We start from the raw sequence: 22,132 nt of genomic DNA on the forward strand, positions 1-22,132 counted from the left end.
AAACATAATTTCACTGAATTTTTCATCATATCTCATATCAACTTGTTTTCTCAGCACTATGGCCTCCTTTATCCTAGAGCTGGTTGCAAGGTGCCAAGATCTTAATATTTTGTTTGAGTTCAAGGTAGAGAAAAAGTCAGTCATTCAGAATCTTGGGGTTAGGACACATACTACTTATGAATAGAGATCACGCTGTGAGGATTTGGAACCCAATCAAAGCTACTAATCAAGTGGGATTTACATTTTTCTTTTTGAGCTGTGGTCCACTGAGTACATGTTTCCTTTATAATTTCAATATGTCAAGGAGTGGCTGGACCAAAGAATTATTCAATCATATCCTGGCCCACCAATAAAAATACCATCTAATTATGTCACAAACCAAAAGAACACAATACATCCTTACTGCATTGGTGAAATCTGACACTTGGATTCTTGGATTGAAGTAAAATAGGCCCATGAATGAGACGCAAGAGCGTCCTAACCTAGCATAGCTATTCTTCGTAGTAAGTTTTCTTGTGACAAATAATATTCTACTATTCTAATTATTAATCAAGATTGGGCCTATAAGCTGGATCTTACAGTAATAAACAACACTAAACACTTAAAATGTATTGTTCCTTAATTCCCTGTAGAGCTGGCTCTGAAAGCATGAATAACAAATGCTTAAAACCTCATCTCTAATAATATAATCCTTTTAGTTTTGTGCTTGTGCTATTTAGATAAACAGAATATAACACCAAAGGGAAATAGAGAAAAAAGTCCTTTCCAGGCACTAGAGTTCACCACAGGGTGAAAGCAAAGAGATCAGTATCATGTAGTATTTAAGAATAAATCCAGGTCAAAAATTATACAACTCTGTGGAACTGTTTTATGTTACTCTGGCACTACTATAAGTTGATGTGATGTGGTTACTCTTTGACCATTTTCTTTCCTCCTTCCAGTGGCCTGCTGTTTGATCATCATGATAGCAGTAAGCAACCATAGAGTGAGAGGCTAAGTTGAGCCCTGGAGAGGACCAAAAAAACAAAAAAAGAAAAGAAAGAAAAAAAAAGTGATGTGAGGGTTGTGGGTATGTACAATTCATGCAGGAGGAAAAATTAAATTTTGTCTCCTGTAAGTGTTCATCTTCCACTTAGAGCTGAATTTTGTTATGTGTGAATGTCATTATGTAAGGTCCAATAAGTCTGTCATTGTTTATAGTAATTTGGTCAAGAAGGATCCAAGTTTTCCATATTTCAGAGAGAAAAACAGCGCTCAAATAGCAAATTATACTAGAAAAATATTATGAGAAGTACAATATGACCAGCCCCACTACAGCATGACTCGACTGTATACTCTTTAGAACAAAAATATTCTGATGTTTTATGCTCTTTTCCTCCAGAATTCACTAGCCTGTCCTTTGACCAAAAGTTCAAATGTACCCTTAGGAGAGTCAATGTACACTGTTCCACTTGGAATTTTGTCCAGCAATGCGTTCACCTTTTACACAATGTGCAAGGTCTTCAGAGCGTGGTGCCGGATACATAATGTTATCAGCTGGCCCTGGAGCATGCTAGATCCATTAGCCTTTGGGACCTGTTGGCTCTTCACCACATGGATCACTGTGCTCCTTCTGACCCTATCTGCTCCTCTGCTCATCACCATAAGTTCAACTTATTCCTAGATTTCCCTGTGTAAGCTCATTCAAATAGAAATAGCAGGTGAATAATTGACCTCATAAATCCAAATATAATTCTGATTCATATAGACATTGTCACACCCTTCATTTCTCTTTCTGTCTTTTGGCAATTGTTTAGAAAGGAGCCTCCTTGAGGACATAGGTTACATATTTTTTATTTGAATATTATTTGAGAGCTTACAAATACCAATTATTAAAATCAATAAGTTCAGTTAAAATACTTCTTTGTGTTAGCCACTGTCCATTAATATCCACTCAGATAGCCTACCCTTAACACAGTGAATAGGGTCTAGCCAGGAGGTCAACTAAGGAAAGGAAGTTTAAGACTTCAGTGGCCAGGATCCTTAGAACTCTTCCTACATTTATCCAGAGGGAGTGTCCCAGAAAAAGACATTGGAGGCAGGAGATTCCCAGACTCCACTGAGGTTTCTGTTAGGTCTCGTAGGATATGAAATAGATACCATTGTAGATTTCTTCTTGACACTTAATCTTTCTTAATCCTTGATATTGTTCTACACAACCTTAAACCAGTTATCCCAAAACAATGCCTATGGACTTCCCCCTATTTTTTCCTATTTCTTTGTTTCATAGTATAATATTAAATAGGATAAGAAATAATATTTGGTCATTCAGATTTTTTTAATAATTTATTTATTAATTCATGAGAGACATAGAAAGAAAGACAGAGACATAGGCAGAGGGAGAAGCAAGCCCTTCTCCTCCAGGGAGTCCAACATGGGACTCAATCCCAGGATCCCAGGATCCCAGGATCCCACTCTGAGCCAAAGGTAGATGCTTAACCCCTGAGCCACCCAGGCGTCCCCATTCAGATGTCCGTCTTTCTTTCTTTCTTTCTTTCTTTCTTTCTTTCTTTCTTTCTTTCTTTCTTTCTTTCTTTCTTTCTTCTTTCTTTCTTTCTTTCTTTCTTTCTTTCTTTCTTTCTTTTCTTCTTTCTTTCTCTTTTCTTTCCTTCTTTCTTTCTTTTTCTTTTCTTTTCTTTTCTTTTCTTTTCTTTCTTTTCTTTTTCTTTTCTTTTCTTTTCTTTTCTTTTCTTTTTTTTTTCTTTTCTTTTCTTTCTTTTCTTTCTTTTTCCAGGTGGTTTTTGTATGATTCCTGGCTCACAGCTTTCAGAGCCTTGGAATCTCCTGACTGGTAAGAACAATAGGAGTATCTTTTGTCAAATCTGGTCTCTTGTCCTCAGTTCCTAAAATCACTCAGAACCATAAAAGTGAAATGGGTATTTTTTATTCAAGCCCCTTTCTACAACTGATTTTAAGTTAATGTATGACTTTCAGAAAGCACCTAATGGGTGCTGGTTGCCAGGGAAACCCAACTAAGAGGGTGAAACCTTCAGTGTTTCCCCCTGACTTCCCAGGAAAGAGGCTAGATAAAATCAGTCACCAATGGCCAATGATTTCATCACTCATGCTTATGTAATGATGCCTCCATAAAAAGAGAGAGAGAGAGAGAGAGAGAGAGAAGGTTCTGAGAGCTTCCAGGTGGGGGAACCAGAACACTTCCATGTGCCACTGTGCAAGGTCCCAAACTCCACAAGGACAGGAGTTCCTTTGTTTGAGACATTGTCCTTTTTATCTGGCTATTGATTCATATGCTTTAATATCTATAATAAATCAATAATCTAATGAATGAATGGGTTTCTGAGTTCCATGAGCTCCTCTAGCAAATTAATTGAACCCAAGGAGGGGTTTGTGGAAATATTTGATTCATAGCCACTTGGTCAGAAGTACAGGTAACAACCTGGACATGTGGTTGGCATTCTGAGTTGGAGTGGGTTGTTGGATCCTACAATTTGTAGCCAGTAGTTTGGAAGTTGTAACCAAAACTGGGTTTACCTCTTGGTGAGTGCTGAGCCAAAAGACACAACTAAACCAAAAAATAGGAAAAGGAAGTTTTTTACTTGTGGCAAGTAAAGGAGAAAACCAAGGATATTTCCCTAGGTAGTGTCTCCCCAACAACAAAGTTGGAGAAGTTTTAAGCTAAGTGTATGTATACATATTCATGAAGGGGCTTGCACAATGGGGAATCTGCATGGCCCTGGAGCAAAAGTCATCTTAAGGAGACTGAGTCCAGGTCAAAGTCATGAGGACCTGCAAGTGTCGGCATCATCAATTCTCTGGCTCTAACTGGCCTGGTATCCAAGTGTTCAAAGGGGCTTAGATCATGCAAAGATAACTCAAGAGTGTGAGTGAGGTCATTCTTCACTTTTGACTATGATTAAGCTATCTCCTAGCCTGATAGTGACTCTTCCTACATTCTGTCACAAGATGGCTGTGGGCCAAAAAGACTATTTTTATGTCAAGAAAGCTGTATCTGTCTTTATTTTTCTGGGGATCCCAAACTCTTTCTGCTTACAAAGCACAGGTAATAACCTGGACTTGAGATTGGTGGAATCTGATGCTATATCCAATAGATAGTGTCAGAACTGAATTGAATTGTAGGACATCCAGCTGGTATCCTAAGCATGCTTGGTGGTGTGAAAGAATACCCCCCCACCACCACCTTGTACACATATTGGAGTTTTACATTAGCTTCAGGACTGCCACATAGTGATCAACTTCTCTATATAATTGCTATGCTCAGGACAGGTGTAGCTACCATCTGTCACCATATAACACTATTGCAATGCCATTGACTATATTGCCTGTGCTGTTTCTTTTATTCTTCTGACTTATTCATTCCATAATGATAAGCCTGTATTTCCCACTCCCCTTCACCCATTTTGCCAATTCCTGTCAGCCTCCTTCCCTCTGGCAACCATCAGTTTATTCTCTGTATTTATAGGTCTGATTCTGCTATTTGTTTGCTTATCCATTTGCTTTGCTTTTTTTTTTTTGTTTTGTTTTTTACATTCTACATATAAGTGAAATGATATGGTATTTGTCTTTCTCTGTTCATCTTATTTTACTCAGCATAATACCCTCTAGGTCACAAATGGCAAGATCTCATCCTTTTTTATGACCGATATGTATAAATGTATTTAAAATTTAAGAGTTGTGTCCAAATGTAATGAAATCTTATTAATATTATGCTTAGTCACTAATATCTTGGAACAAGAGTTTGAGTATAAGAAACAGGTAAAATTACAGGCCAAATAGTACAGGTCTCAAAAAACAAACTGATACAGATCACTTTCAATTTTTTTTTCTTTTTTTTTTTTTTTTTTGAGAAACAGAGAGAAGGAGGGGAGAGGGACAGAGGGAGTAGAAGAGAGAGAGGATTCTGAGCAGGCTCCACACTGGTAGGACTCAATATCACAAAATCAAGAGTCAAATGTTTAATCAACTGAACCACCCAGGTACCCTTCAAAAAAAGTCTTAATAAAATAAGAAATACCTAAAGATAAATTGACTAGTGTAGATAATTAGCTTTCTTAGCGACAGGAATCAACTCTAGATGATTTAAGCAAATAGGTAGTTTGATAAGAAATCGGAAAAATATTTGGGAGGCTAGCAGAATTAGGTCTGGGAATCAGCTAAGAAGCTGAGATTATGGGGAAAACAGCCATCTCTGGGAGGAATGCCTAATCAGCTTACCTTGACTGATTAGTCCCTGCCATTGTCACTACTGTCTTTGATGTAGTGGTCCTCATAGATAGGAATTTCATTTTCAGGTGGTCACATGCCTGCCCTGGGCTCAAGTGGTTACAGGGAAAAGGACATGCCCACCTGTCTTCTAAGGTGAAAGGTGGGCAGTGATAGCAGGGAGCTAGAAAATATCCTTCCATCAAGATTATAGGAAGCAAAAGAAAGGCAATTCCCTGTAAGGATAATCAGATAATAATAGAAAGGAAGGTTACGGCCAGGAAGCCCAAGGCTAATGAAAGTCCCCATTCAAGAATCACTATTTTCTCCAGCTTGCATGTAGGAATAAAATTTCTATTTAAGGGAAGTTGTAAACTTGAAAGTCATTAATGAGAAATCTATGTCATGATTGTAGCTATAATGACGACTTTGAGGTTCATTTATTCTTTGTGTATGGCTCTTCCCCCTCTAAGTTACAGTAATTTATTATTAAGAATAGATTTCTCATCTAAAAGATGAATGGCTTGCCTACTGATTATCAACTAAAAGCAGTGTGTGGAAAATTTGCAAGAAACTCTGGAAATTTATTTTAATTTCTAAAGAATAGTATATTAGTACGTATATTCTACTTACTGGAAAACTAATTCTCTAATTGGTTTCAAAATCATTTGTCCTATTTCCTCTCATTTTTTCTCATGAAAAGATTATTAACTTATTGATATATTCAGGTGTGTACTTTTTTTAAATTTGACTATGTCTTTAGACAGTTAAGTAAACAGATTTCTCAAAGTAAATATTGACCACTTTTCCTTTTTTCTGTTGGATGGAGATGGAGTGAGAGACAACATTGGTCAATAATGATTGAAAAACGTCTTGTTATTTTCAGGATTTACTTATTAAATAAATAGGATGATGAATAATGAGAAAAACTCTTATTTCTCATTACACTAATACTGATTATTATAGAAATTGTCCTAAAATGTAGGTATTGTCAAAATTTCCAATTAGGTAAAACACTAGCTGTGACAGTGTACTGGGGGAAATGGTTTCAGGAACCTAAACTATCAGAGGGGTTAAAGTGGGTCTTCTAGAATTAAAATTTTGTATGTCAACCCATGTCCAGATAGATAATACACAATATGATTTAGAAGTGTTTCAAAGCCCAAACATTATACATTTTCAAATTCAGCAGTAATGAAAATTATTGATTTCATGAGATGACTGGTTTTCTCCAAACTGCAAGCCATTTCCCAATGAAAAATAAGATCCAAAAATTTCATTTGGAAGTTGTTAGTGCCATTTTGCAAACATTCTGAGAATTTGGAAAAAACAAGTCCCCCCTACTTTGGCTTCCTGTTTTCAAATCTGTTCTTAGGGCTGCTTTTCAAATCTTTTAACAACCAAAAGAGTGTTTGGTTCTTCAAGTGATGTGTTTATGAAGTAAAGTTGCTATTTTTTTCCAATGGTGCCAGCAGATTCTTAGGTTGTTGAAGACAATTTATGATATGAAACATTAATGTGTTAATTAGGAAAGGATCTCATTCATACCATTTTTAATCTGGTCTTATAGAAAAATTCAACATGCTTTTAAATACTTCAATGTTAAATACAGTAATTTCTTCATATATTACATATTGCATTGTAAGAAAAGTTTATCTTTTATTAGTGTTTACAGGAATACTCATTTATCATGTTATTCTTCCATAAAAACTTATGGAGTAAAGACACTTTGTTCTGTGTTATGAGAATAATTTTTGTGGACTGGGAAATAACTGCATTGTTTGTCTGGAAAGCAAAACAAGAAATAATTGATGACATGTCATCAGCTTAAAAAAGTAACAGCGAAGCAAAACACCAAATTAAAAATAACCAGAAAACAGAATAAAAATATGCACAGAAATCATCACTTAAAAATATGCTGCTTTCATTAGTGAGCAGAAAACTGGTATATGTAATAAGAAAAGCAGAGTTGGTAATAGCAGAAGTATAAATTAAAGATAATTTTTAAAACCTGTCTCCACTAGTATTATGCTATATTTTCTGTTTTTATTAGCCCGCTATTTTTCTATTTTAATATGTTCTGTTTTATCATAGTAAATGGGAGTACATTTTTAAAACCAAATGTGCCAGGGAAAATACCATAATAATTCTTTCATATGTTTTCTTTCTCTGAAAAGAACCTAGTTGTTCTCCAGAAATTGGCATTTTTCCACATCTCTTACCAGAATATATTTCATTTTTTCTAAAATGTTTGATTATTTGCTAATGCATCCAAGAGCTTAGGCAGAAGTTTCTGCATCATCTTATCTCCATCTGCTCTTGTTCTTGCCATGTTTGGCAAGGTTTTTTAAATACTAATTTTAACTAACAGAAAATCACTGATCCTTCACCATACCATTGATATTTTGGAAAATCTAGCTTCAAAAGGAAACATTTTATTTCACATGTTCAAAAGCCAACTTACTTTGCCTTCTAGTAATTTCTTGTCACTTTAGAAAAGGTGTTTGTTCTCAAAATATTTCTGTCAAGCCTTTTGTATTCTCATTTTAGAAATCAAAAACTTACAAATTGTTGATGTTAATAGAATAGATCACTTTATGGCTAGAAGCCAGCAGGGTTCAATTCTTTTTTCTGCTAAGACTTTAATTCTTTTGCATAACATTTGGAATTTGTGATTCAGAAGAACAGGTCTCTGTAAAGGAGTGTATTATATTTCCCCATCATAACTGAAGGTTAGCGTCATTAAAGTCGGGGGAAAAAAAGCAGCCAGACTCCAGCTTGACACTGGGTCAAGTATTGTAGCTCATTTTCTGGAACTCTTCCCATCGAAGCAATTTGTCTTTCTCTCACTACAAAGATTTGAAGATCACTATCTGGACTGAAAAACAACACTGGGGGCTGGACAATTTGATCGTTCAAAAATAAAAATATTTTGCTTTGACTATTGAAAAACTATACCAACTTTGAGTTCAAAAGTAAAATAAAAAAGAATGAAAGATCTTTTTACTTTCTAGTATCTTCTAAATCTAATGCTCTTAAATTTCTTAAAATGATAGCCAATGGAGTCTAAGTTTATTGTGCTATTCTTCCAAGCAGCTTGTAGGAACACTGTCTTCAGGCCAGGGTCTGCTATTTCACTAATGTTAAAGATATCACTTATGATATACCTCACACTTCATCTAAAAATTCATTGTTTAAAATGTTATTAATATGTCATTTGTTCGAGGTAAATATGATTGCTTTTATTTTTTCAGAATTTATTAGTTCCTAGTCACTATCAGAATACATCTAAGAATTGGTTAGGCAGTTTCATGGGAGTATTAGTAAAAATACCAGTGCATCATCATGAGAAATAAACTAGTGGACCAAACATAAAACAAACAAACATGCATTGGCTACACAGATAAGATTTAAAAATGTAAAATGTTTTCTTAATTAAAATTATTACGTACACACTATATCTAAACAATTACATCATAAATTAGGTCCTAACACATATTTAACGGTTAGAATTTTTAACATGTGAAAATATTTTCATAAAAGAAAATCAAGTACATTATTTTAGAAATCAAGCAGTTGAAGATACTGAATTATTACATAACAAGAGCTACCAGTTAGTTCTCTACAAATGTAAATACAGAATTGTATTCATACATTGAATACTCATTCAGTTATAACAGATTTAAAATGAAAAAAGAATTTCCTTTCAACAGTTTAGCTTGGTGATTAAAGCCAGTGTTAAACTACAAGATTAAGTCTGCTGAAGACATCTAATAACTGCAAATTTTGAATTTTCCCCCAACCACTCTCAGGTTTGATAATCCACTAGACTCACAGAACTCATAGAAACCTATTATACTCACAGTTATGTTTATTAAAAGATAAGGGCAGAAATTATATTAAAAGATAAGGACACAAATTAGAAGCAATCAAAGGAAAAGACAGAGTCTGGGAAAAGACCAAACATGAAGTTTCTGGTCACTTTCTCCCTGTGTAGTCACGGACCCTGTTCCTTTATCCCATCTGCATTGTGTAACTATACACACAGGGTATTGCCAGCCAGACAAGCTCACTTGAGCTCCGGTGACCAAAGTTTTATTGAGGCTTTATTACACAGACATGATTGATTAAGTGATTGCACCCTTGGTCGAACTCTCTTCAGTGCCCTCTTACCCCTTCCAGACATCTAACTGATAACTTGTGGCTTCAGGGGATGATCATGAATCACCTTGTTAGCATAAAACATCCAGTATAGTTCCAGATGCCCACCAGGAATAAAAAAGACATTCCCATCTCTTGGGAAATATCGAGGATTCTTAGATTAGCCAGGAACAAAGGCCAGTTCTCTCTTTCGGCAAGGCCAAATTCCTTATAACAGGATGGGGCAACAGTGTTCTTACTTACACAACATGGATAGAGAATTATAGCAATTTGCCATTTGATTTAGACCTAAATGAGCACATTTTGCAATAAAATAATCAATATAACCACAAATTTTTAAATAAATTAGTCACAGTACTATATATATGTATATTCTAGTTAAAATATTAAGTTAGCTCAATATTAAAAACTTTAAAAAGAGCACAATGGAACCAATTATGAAATGGATTATAAAGTGTATTTTTTACTTTTCATATATTTCATGGACTCAGAACTAAGATTCTTGATTCACCATTAGGAAAGTGATATTTATTGATGTGAACTGAACCCTCAGGGCTCTCTTTATTTGATAAAAAGAAGGAAGAAAGTTTACTTTTAAAATCTATACATTCACAAACAACAGATAAGTGCAAAGAGGGTACATAAATCTCACCAGCAGATTGGCAATCAGGCAATGCACAGTGCTGTAAATATGAACTGTTTGTAAGATCATATTTTCCCTATGTATGACCTAATTTATTTGATTTTTTCTGAATTATTTAACTTACTATGAGTTTACTTCAAACAATCCCAATATATTGAATCAGGTATAACAATTTACTCAAATAGAATTTTGGCATGAATTTAATATGTCTCACTTTCAATATTTTGCATTATCTGAATGCCTCTGTCTTCCTTTTAGGGAAATCAACATGCAAGTTCTGTCATAGGAAACAAAAGTTTATTGATGATCCTTGTGAGTTTTATGTTAAATATATGAACACTAACACTTGAAATGTGTCCAAAGTAGATTAGAAATCCTACTCAACCAGGTTTAATGTGTTCTTGTCTAGACATTCACACTATGGCCTTCAGAAGCAATAGCTCTCCTGTCTTCATGTCAAGATTGCACGTTCCTTGAAGACAGGAATTTCATTTAATGACATGCATTTCCTTTAGTAATAAAATCTGGATGAGGACACAGCAGACAAAATTTGTAAAGATGTGTCACAGAAATAATTCTCATGTCATTGCATTGTTTTTTACTTGAGTTCTTATGATTGGAGGTTAGAGGAATGCAGAAGCTTTAACAGAGATGAAAGACTTATAGGTGTGAGTGTGACAGTACAGAAATCAATACTATTTATTGTGTATGAATTAGAAATCTTAATCGATATTAAACTTTACATGTAAGAGAGCCAGAAATTTAAAACACATCAAATATTGTATTTATTAATATGTCCTAAGAAGAAAGAGAAAATAGGGAATAATTTGGTACAAATTGCCTCAACATGTTGATCAATAAAATAAAAATATTTTACTACTTAGAAATGAGACAAATTATAGAAATTCCATTGTGTGAACAGGGCCTGGATGGCTCAGTCAGTTAAACATCTGGCTCTTGATTTCAGTTCAGGTCATGATCTCAAGGTTGTGAGATCAAGCTCCACATCAGACTTTGCACTCAGAGTGGAGTCGGCTTGTCTCTCAGATCCTCCCCTCCTCTCTCTCTATCACATAAATAAATAAAATCTTAACTAAATAAATAAATAAATAAATGAAATTCCATTGTGTGTTTACTGTCACGAATTAAGTTGTACAGATGAACACAATTGAATATTTGAGGAGTTCTTTAGAATTACATTTATATTATGGTCATTTCTCTTTAGAGTGTTGTCTAAAATTACATGGTCACTAGGAGTGAACAAGCCTTTTATTTTTACTGAGTAGGTAGTTTTTTGTTGAATTTATTTGTGGCTGTCACTTTCTCTTTCTCACATATAGTCTAAATAAACACACATATATTGTGTGTGATTTTGACATTTTGTTTGATTTTTGTCACTCAGATACTATTTAATAAAACGATAGAAAGGGTAAAAATGGTGACCTTACAAAAATTATTCTAACTTTTAAACATACTTGCTAAGTTAATGTTATATATAAATAACTGTAGGATAATGGTACTTGTTAGGAGAGTACAGTATTAATCCTGTATGGATTAATGACATGAGAGAATAAATTAATTAACATGAGAGAATAAAAGTAGCTTTGACAAAAAATAAGAGGTAGATAAAATGTTTTGGCTTTGTGTAGGTAGAGATGGTGATCCCTGGCTTTCAGCAAATATGAAAGGAAATAACAAATAAAATGAACACATAGAGCTATGCATAATGGGAGGTTATGAGAAAACCAATCTGCTTCATCAGACCTAGTTGATATCTATAAATGAATATTTTGAATATACATTAGTCATACAATCTTAAGTACATACTAAGAAAGCAAAATGATATTTAGTATTTAATTTTAATAAGAATTAATAAATAGTTTTAGCAACAAAAGTTATAGAAATTAGAAAGAGTAATACTGATGGAAATTGTTCAAAATTTATAAGAGGTAAGAATAAATACAGCCCATAAAATGGTGCTCTGTTTTATCGGACACATGAACCATGATAGGGATAGAAATTCAATTACTCAATTATTGGTTCATTTTTGCTCATTTTATTTTAACAATTAATTGGAAATTGCATCTTTAAATGGATCAGTGTAGTATCATGTTTCTAAAACTCCTATCTTTTCCTTCCTTTTACCATTCCTTGAAGAGGGAGCATCATGAAGAATCAATAATGACTGGAACACACCTGATATGTTCCAATGCTGATTTATTCAATAATTTATAATTATAAGAAAGATAGTTTAGAGTTTCTTTTCAAATCTAAAAACGTATCAGTGAACATACAAATGATGGTTTTGCTGTTTTACTGCCTATATATATTGAAAAAATGAGTTTAATTCTTAACACATTTCTAATAATATTTTTAGGGTGTATGATGTTTAAATTACAAAAGAGAAATTACAGTTTTTATAAATAAATTATTGAAGCAATAGTTTGCCTTTAAATAATGATAATAATAAAAATTAAAATATCTTATACAGTTTCATATTTTTCACATACATAAATTTCTTTTTTTTTCATAAATTTCAATCATAGAATATAAAGGAGGAAAGTGACCTTGAAATTAATCCTTTGTATTCCATCATCCGATACATTAATCTTTTCTTTCATTTCATCCCAGATTGTCATTCAGTCATATGTACTGTCATTAGTATAAGAATAACATAAAATTAACAGCAGTTATGTGATTATGTTTGTCAATGATATTCAATGGCTCCACACCATCTAAAGAATATGATATAAACTACTTAAGATCTAACTACTTAATATAATATACTTTTCAACAAATCATCTCCTCTAGCCAAATTGCTTCTTCTTCAGAATCAACTTTGACCTGTATTAACATTTTACCTTTGCCCACATTTTCTTTGCCAGCACTTATTTTTTTTTATTTAAGTAAACACACCATGTTACATTAGTTTCAGGTGTACAATATAGTTATTCAACATCTCAGTACATTAAGCTGTGCTCACCACAAGTGTGGGTACCATCTGTCACCATACAATGCTATCACATTATTGTTGATTATGTTCCCTATGCTGTGTCTCTTATTCCCAGGATTTATTCATTCCATAATTGAAAGCCTGTACCTCCCACTCCCCTTCACCTATTTGGCTATCTTCCTATGACAGCAACGAGTTTTTTCCTCTGTATTCGTAGTTCTGATTTTGCTTTTTGTTTATCTATTTGTTTTGGTTTTTAGATTCCACATACAAATGAAACCATATGGTATTTGTCTTTCTGAATCTGACTTATTTCACTTCTTGGTTACATTTTATTTTACTTTATTTTCTTACATACACAAATTCTACTCATTCATGAAAGCCTAGCTCAAATTTTAATCCTAAACATAAGAGCTAGATGTCAACTTTATTTTTTCTAAATCTCTAGTTTTTTAGAAAATTATTGTTATCTTCAGGGCCAATGATATTTAATAGTATGTATCAATATTTGATAGAAACATATCAGTTTCTGCATACTGTTTCAAGACTTTTAACATTGTCTTATACAATGATAAACAATAAATATATTTTTAATTGATACAACTCTAATTTTCTGTTGTTAATTGTAGTTAGTGGCATATTATGAGTTTTATGATATATTCATTGACTATAAGAATATAGGGATGCCTGGGTGGCTCAGTGGTTGAGCATCTGACTTTGGCCCCAGGGCGTGATCCTGAGTCACGGGATCAAGTCCCTCATCAGGTTCCCTGCATGGAGCCTGCTTCTCCCTCTGCCTATGTCTCTGCCCCTCTGTGTGTGTGTGTCTCTCATTAATAAATAAATAAAATCTTAAAAAAAAGAATATATGAAGATATGCTTTATGTGCTACAATCTTTATTAACTTATTTTCTTTTTTGCTTTTATTAAAAAGATTGTATTTATTTATTTGAGAGAAAGAGAGCACAGATGGTGAAGAGGGAGAAGCAGGCTGCCCATTGAGCAGGGAACCCAATGTGGGGCTTGATCCCAGAACCCTGGGATCATGACCTGAGCTGAAGGCAGCCACTTAACCAACTGAGCCACCCAGGTGCCCCTATTAACTTATTTTCAAATAATTCAAGAGCTTAGTCATTATTTCTATTTCAAAATATTTGAATTAATGATCTTGTTATGCTTTGAAACTTTCTGTTACAGTTTGTTTCTTGGTGTCAGAATAATTCCTACAGCATAATTTCATATAGAAAAAAAGTTAAAGTAATTTTATTGTGTGGTACATTTATAATTGTATATGCCACATTATTGAGCATATTTATGACAAGAGAGAATTTCTGTTTTCACTAGGTATTAAAACTGTCTGCTTCTAATTTTGTTGGTCTGATTATTGGAAGAATTTTCCACAGACTAGTTTCTTGTACCATACATGTCAAACCTTGTTTTTTACTTCACTCCCAACATAGCTCTGTATGTGATACTGGGGACATAAAATATGCCTACTTGATTCTATGATTTCTGGCTTGTAACAGTAGTCCTGAGTTGATAGGCATGTCACATAAATTGATACAGCGGGAAGTAGAAGTTTTCCTGGAAAACTGTCATACGTTGGGGTAGCTGCTGTAACTTAGGTATAAGAAAACAGCAGTGAACCACACAAATAGCTTCTTAAAGCTAAACTAGGGATATTTCCAACTTAACTTCCCCCTATACAGGCTTCAGTAATGTCCATGGCCACTCCAAAGGGTACTAATAGAGAGGTGAGCGTATGGTGGAATGAGATTGAAGTAGAACAAGACTTCACTGATTAAAGCACAGATGTTCCATAAACATGTGATCGTGTGACTACATTGCTAGATCTATGCTCTCACCTTCCCTGGGGCCTTACTGAGAGTTTACTCATTCCCTTAAGTTTAAGGATTGTTCTATGGCTTTGTGGTATTTCAAGGCATATCAGTAAATTTTCTGGGCATGTTGTATACTCAACTTGAGAAGAAAAACAAAATTCTTTTTAAACTTCATTCATTATTTATTATTTGTTTATACATTAGCCTTAGCCTGCTTCTCTGTCCATTTATTTCCAGGAACATAAGTTAACATTCAGGAATAAAGTTTTTGACATTTAGAGTCATTTTATAATAGTGTTTCCTATAAATTTCATTTTCAATATTAGTTGACAGTCTGTAGTTTGAAAGAATGCAGGCCATCTTGTTTTTCTGTATCTTGAGTGGTGGTCCCCTTAGTATTGCATTACACTCTAGTTTGTCATCCATGGAAGACAGTGAGTAAATATCTTCAAATCAGTAAGGACTCAGAGCCTTTGTCAAACTCGGAATAGTAAGGTAAATTTCAGAAATGGACTAGGGAATTGTTCAAATTTGGAAAGAAAGGGGAAAAAATAAATTTTCATTATCTAACATTTTGTTTGGGTCATGGAAAAGGAATATCACAAAAATATTTCTAGTGTCAATTCTCATAGCTCTACAGACATAGAAGGTGCTCAGTAAATGTTTTGACTGTTCGTCTCAAGGAGTCTATGAGCAAAGACAGAGAAGCAATAAACATTCTGTCTTCTATCACAAGTAGCAAAAACCTTTTCTGCCCTCAAGCTGGTGCATTCCCTTCAGTGTTCCCTGGAGTGAGTCAGCATTAAGTCTGATTAAGGCAGTTGTTAAAATTAAACTGCACTTGTCAAAATAAATGAACCAGGTACCAACAAAACAGTTTGAGAAATTTCTTTTTCTCATTCTATTTGTTTTCTTTTTGTAGCTAGTTATTAAAGAATAGCATTTGATAAGCCTCAGGTATTTATATCAATAACTAGTAATTGGACTGATGGTGATAAACTGAGAATAGGCATTAATAATTAATTATATGAGAAAAGATAATAATATGCTATTTTTTCCATAGAATGCACAATGAAGAAATGCTTTCCCTCAACAAATGTATTTTTGATATAAATTATTATCTTTGAAAACAATTTGGTGTCTCAGAATAAATAAGAATATCTTGTTTTGGGGAGTTGGCCCGACATAGTGGAAAGCTTTCAGGATGGAAGCAACACTGTCTACTCTATGGTAAATGCATTGATTACATTACATTACATTTCTTGCAGTGATTACATTTTTTTTTAAGTTTTTTTTTAATTTTTTATTTATTTATGATAGTCACAGAGAGAGAGAGAGAGAGAGAGAGAGGCAGAGACACAGGCAGAGGGAGAAGCAGGCTCCATGCACCGGGAGCCCGACGTGGGATTCGATCCTGGGTCTCCAGGATCACGCCCTGGGCCAAAGGCAGGCGCTAAACAGCTGCACCACCCAGGGATCCCTGCAGTGATTACATTGATTACATTACAGACTTCCTGAAGAGGGCCTGGTGTGGGACTCGATCCCAGTACCCTGGCATCACAACCTGAATCAAAGGCAGACACTCAACCAATGAGCCATCCAGGTGCCCTGCAATGATTACCTTAAAGGGCTCAAAGCAGTACAGTTGTGAAGACTTGTTTTAATATGACTACTACCCTCCGTAAACTCTGTTTGTCCAGTCATTTAAAATCTCTCCATCTTAATCTATTCACTTATAAAATATAATAAACGCTTTCAATATATAGTATTTAAAAATAGTAAATCCATTGCTAATGTCTGATATTATTTTTAACTCATCCTTGTCCCTCTGCTATATGAGAAGTGCACTTACTGTTGCTCGTTCGGTAAAAGACTTACTCTGCCCTTGTGAATAATTAGTCTTTCATGTTTAGTGTTTTACCTCTCAACTTGGCAGGGCAATGTGTAAAGTTTATGAGCTTCAATATGAGTTCTCCAATCCTTGAATTCTTTTTTTCTTTTTTAAGATTTTATTTATATGAGAGAGAGAGAGAAAGTGATCACGAGCAGGGGGAAGGACAGAAGGAGAAGTAGAGCCCCACTGCATGAGGAGCCTGATGCAGGGCTTGACTCCAGCACACTAGGATCATTACCTGAGTCAAAGGCAGATATTTAACCAACTGAGCCACCCAGGCACCCCCAATCTTTGAATTCTTTATACAATTTCCCTGGAAATGAAAGGAGACTGATAAATAAATTTCCAGTATCCAAAAATGTATTGTCCCATAGAATAGTAAATGTGACTCCATGTATATTAATTCTCAGAGGAAAGGCATAATGGAAAAGGCAGGTGTTTTCTTTATGAAGAGTTCACTAAATGTTCTTTTAAAATTAATTTTATTCCCAGAGAACTTATATATCACTAACTTTGCTAAGTTGCTAAGAAGAATCACTCCCAATCAATGGGAAAGTTATTGATTTTTCCTATTAGCAATTCAATGTTTAAAAATAAAATGATTTTAATTTTTTTCTCATTGAAGAGTGTCCAATTCTGTATTTCCTTAAAACACTTCTCTCTTCACAAACCACAGATATTGCAGCTGAAAGCCAGCAATATTTCATCACTTGTAAGCTGTGTTTTTATTTTTAAAATAATAGTTAACATTCATTAGCATTTCTATGTACTGTTTCCTCTGCCTAAACACTTTATATACATCATAATCATTTAATCTTTCCCAAAACTCTACCTAACAAATATTCATTGAATGCCCACTGGATATGTACTGTCTTGGACACTAGGATAATGATGAATAAACAACCAAAGAAGAAAGAATAAATAACTCACAGAGTTCATTTATTATATGGGAACCATTATTATTCATACTCTCCAGAGGAAGAAATTACAAACCAACAGAGATTAGACATCCACCTGGGAATTACTGAGTGAGCTAGAGTTTGAATTGAGGCCTATCATGACCTGAAAGCTTGCGCTTTATGACTTCTCAATACATAAACCTTATATACAGTAGAAATTCAACTTATTTCTATCCTTTTATTAAATAAAGTTATTCATTTTGTAGTTTGAGTTTTAGAACAGCAAATTTCATCTTAATATTATGTCATTTTGAACTCCTTAAAGATGGACACTATGCATTATTAGATTTTGATCTTCGGGGCTCTCTTGTCTGGTACCTAGTAGAAGTTCAAAACGGTTTTCTGAATTTGGCTTTTGTCCTTGTTGAGATCAAAAGTTTAAAGAGTTGAGATCAAAAGTTTAAGAGTTTAAAGACTTCTTTGAGATTGTTCAACTAGCTGCCTCTAATCATCTTTTGTGACCATGCTACATGTACCTCTCACCGTCTCCTTGCTACTAGCTCAATACTTCCTCATTTCTTGGGTTCTTCAGGCCCCTATTTTTGTTTTTCTGACTACATTCATCACTACCCTTATATTTTCCTAATATTCAGCTCTCTCAACTGCCTTACTTTCTTCCTTATACTTTTGGCTACCACCTCTCTGATGCCTGACCTCATCCTGCTACACTCTCCACACTAGACAATAGGTTCTCATACAGCAATGGGTACCACACAGCAGAAACAAATATTTTAATTTTATTAAATGCTTCTCCAAAGAGTTAAACAAAAATGTAGAGTCTGAACTCTATAGTGCTTTACTCAATCTTTCATCTGGCACTTATCATATATTGCCTTTCCAGAAACAATTATTTATTTATATAGGTCTTCCACTACCTCCTAGATTATAATATGACATTTAAAATGGAATTTTGTCTTATTTTGTTCTCCGTGTTTTACAGCATATAGCAAAGTAGCTCATGCATTGTAAGTTCTCAACAAATATTTATTAAATATTCCATTTTGTTCTTTAAAACTTTGATGTTTGTGAATCTAAGAAGGTTCACTTGAATGATCTACTTATGAAACATTAATCATTTTCTATTTCCTTATCTTGATAGATTTGTTTTTCCAAGTCTGTGAGGAGCTGGTGACTTTTCTAGTTTTTCTTTCCAACTAAAGTGATAGCTGAAACACCACTATGTATTATTATTCATATTCTATATTCATATTTTAGATTATCCATAAGTTTCTACCAGCTCCAAAATGTTTTCAATATAGCTTGACTGTGATTTATTGCATCCTATGAGCCATGGCCATTTCTACAAGGAGAAAAAAAAAAAAAACTTTTCAGAGAAGCAATGTTTTTAGGTCTTATCAATTCTTCTGAATAGATGACAAAGAGGAAAACAACTGAAATAATGGATGAATTAAAATAAAGTAAGAGATAGAGTATATAAGGCATTTGCTCCTATCTTAGTTCTTTTTTCATGTGATTTAGATAGCCAGTTAATTTATGAAACACAAGTTAAATATCTGCGAAATACTAAACTGGCCAAAAAAAAAATGTTTCTATCATCCTTAATGCTAAACTCCATATTTTAAGATAAAGTACATATAGAAAGTACATCTAAACTCTTTTGACTCAAAAATTTCTGAATCCTTGAATGAATACGCCATATGCAAAAGGAACGGCAAGATCTCTAAATCTGATCTCTAAAGAATAGATAATCTAATCAGAATCTAAGATATCCATATAAACATGACAAGAAATATGTTGATAATACATTTATTAAATTATGACAAACAGAGCAGACCGAGTGGCTCAGCGGTTTGGCGCCGCCGCCTTCAGCCCAGGGCCTGATCCTGGAGACCTGGGATCGAGTTCCACGTAGGGCTCCCTGCATGGAGCCTGCTTCTCCCTCTGCCTCTGTCTCTGCCTCTCTCTCCTCTCTGTGTTTCTCATGAAAAAACAAATAAATAAATCTTTAAAAAAATTATGACAAAAAACAACTAATAATGAACACATTTCTTGGCATTTAGTAAATGAGTGCAATTTTTTTTTGTGTCAGCATTTGGCTATTCTGCATTCAAATCCATGAAGATATACTCACGGATCCCAACTGAAACTAGTCCAGATACTCACCTGACTTCACTTCATCTTTCTTCACTTTTCATCTATCTGTGACATGCTGATTTGACAAGCAGCCACATGTATTCTGACCAACCATAAAGAGTGTGAATCAGTCAGAAATTAATCTGATTGACCAAACATGGTCAATAGCAAGCAATATTCATTTATGAATTATTTCCTTTTACTATTTTACTTGTTAACAAGTTTAGGAGTGTATTTGCCATAAACTCTGAACCGTCTTACTTACTTGCTCTGACTTCAGTTCATTTTTTGATCCAAATCATGCTACTTTGTGATGTCTGAGTCATGGTATGGCCCATTAGCTATCTGAGAGAATTTGGTTGAAGTGTCTAACAATTTCAGTTCTGAGTCTTTCTCTCTGTTAGTCAAAGAGAAATGAAAAGCCTCTTCCAATATCCCTTTCAGCTCTAGATTTCTATTTAATTTCTATTCCTCATCATGACTTAGTCTCAAGGGCTATTTAATAAAAGAAAAAAGAGGCTAAAAGAAAGTAAGTTCTAGACTATATGTTTGTTAAATATTAGGGAAATAATGTAAGTCTTATTTTATTTATTTTAACTCAACTTTCTTAACCTAGCAATATCACTTTTCCTGAAAATTTATTCAAATAACTGACTGCCCAATTATTTTTCACATGATATTACTTGTAGATGCGAAACCATTAAATTCTCATAAAGTTTTTTTTTTTTGGCTAAGTATATTAATACTTTTTTAAGCACCTCGATGTTGTATTATATTCCCCATGCATCATGATGAAGGAAGGACAATTGACTTTTATGAATCCAGAATTGATGCAAGGCTTGCTTTCATTGCTCTTTTGTTCCAAATGTTTGAGGAAGGAAAAACTTTCTAGCAAACTAGGAAAGCAGATGACCTCTGAAGGCTTTTACTATTCCATAATTCTGTAAATAACTGTCTAGAAATGGGAAACCCTGCCCCATTTTCACCATGACACTAAAACAGTAGCTGTGATTATTTCAGAAAATCAGGCGGTAAATTTAAGGTTGAACAATCCTCACTGTCTTTCACATGTCTACCTAAGAAACTAAACCTGAAAGCAGGCAGTAAAATAGGTCAAATGAATTAAGCTAAGTCTATAAAAAGAGCTAGGTTTCCAGTTTTCTAAGTTAAATCTAATTTGAATAAGTATGATAGGTAGGAAAACCAAAAAGGAAGAAAATAAAATATCAAAATAAATTAACTTCACGTTGGAATTATTGTCCTCAAGATAGCATACAATGTGTCATATCCCTCAACCCTAAGTAAAAAGAATGTGTTAGTATATTTTATAGGACTTGAACCATATGAGTGTGTTCAGGTCACCCATATTCTAGTCACAGAACACAGCACTGCTCAAATTAGTGAGGTAGTGCTCCCACTTATGAATCACATCTAGACGTCTATAATCTCACAGAGGGCTAAGCAATATCTTTGGTTTAACTGATTTGATATTTGATGCCACATTTTTCTTATGCACACACATTTTGTCCTCAAGCAGTAGTGTTTCCAGGAGGAAATAAGCCCCGCTTCCTATGCAGCAAACTCCCAGCCATCTGAGAAAGTTTCCCTGTGAAGAAATATAGCTTGGTACATCTATGGAATTGGAAACCAGGTGCTGTATTATCTGGCAGACATCACAGACGTTATTTCTCCTTGAGGCTCACTTTTCCTATTTTAATTTCACGAGGGAAGATCAGAAAATCTGTTTCCAAAATAAAGAAAAATATTTGTTTCCAGTCTTTGCAAAAATTCTTAAATTTTATGATCTCTCTTGTAGTTCCCAGAAAAATGTACTATGAAATAGTATTTCCTCATGAGTACAGACTACACCTAAAAAGCTCCCTTTTCTTCTTAAAACTTCTATTAAATTGGTCACCAGCTGTGTGGGGATTTTGCTCACTGGTGCTTTTCAGGAAACTTTGCATGGTTGCGTTCAATTTTCTGTGTCTGGCTCTCTCTCTTTCTCTCTCTCTCTTTCTTTCTCTCTTTCTCTCTCTCTCTCACACACACACACACATCCACACACATGTTACATGTATGGATTCTTCTTGGGAGTCTCAATTTCAAGATTCCACCATATTTACCTTCCCCCTCTTTCACCTCTATGTCCTGGCTTCATCAGTTACTCTCACCTGCTTTAGTCCCTTTTGTTCCATGATTGTGAATATTTGAAATTTGACTGACTCAGAAAATTAACTTTTCTTATGTAGATACAGATGAATAATGTTAATGCACTTTTGACGTTTGTAATTATTTTTCTAACTGAGTCTATGACCCTTTCACACAGTAGGGAGCTGCTATTAACAGTCAATGTTAGTTCAAGAATCC

At 34.2% G+C, this 22,132-nt stretch overlaps 1 long non-coding RNA gene across 2 annotated transcripts in view; it reads left to right on the plus strand.

The window, feature by feature from the left end:
• The window catches only part of LOC140608068 (uncharacterized), a 247,623-nt gene that overhangs the window by 220,505 nt on the left and 4,986 nt on the right, over positions 1–22,132 (plus strand). Inside the window, exon 14 of one of the 2 annotated variants that reach the window (XR_012010029.1) lies at positions 942–1,080. The exons of the other annotated variant lie outside the window; for it this stretch is intronic. This is a non-coding gene — a long non-coding RNA (uncharacterized lncRNA). Of the gene's footprint in view, positions 1–941; positions 1,081–22,132 lie in introns of those variants that run through there. 2 annotated transcript variants of the gene reach the window in all.

The sequence above is a fragment of the Canis lupus genome, chromosome 17 (genome assembly GCF_048164855.1).
Source record: "Canis lupus baileyi chromosome 17, mCanLup2.hap1, whole genome shotgun sequence".
NCBI lineage: Eukaryota > Metazoa > Chordata > Mammalia > Carnivora > Canidae > Canis > Canis lupus.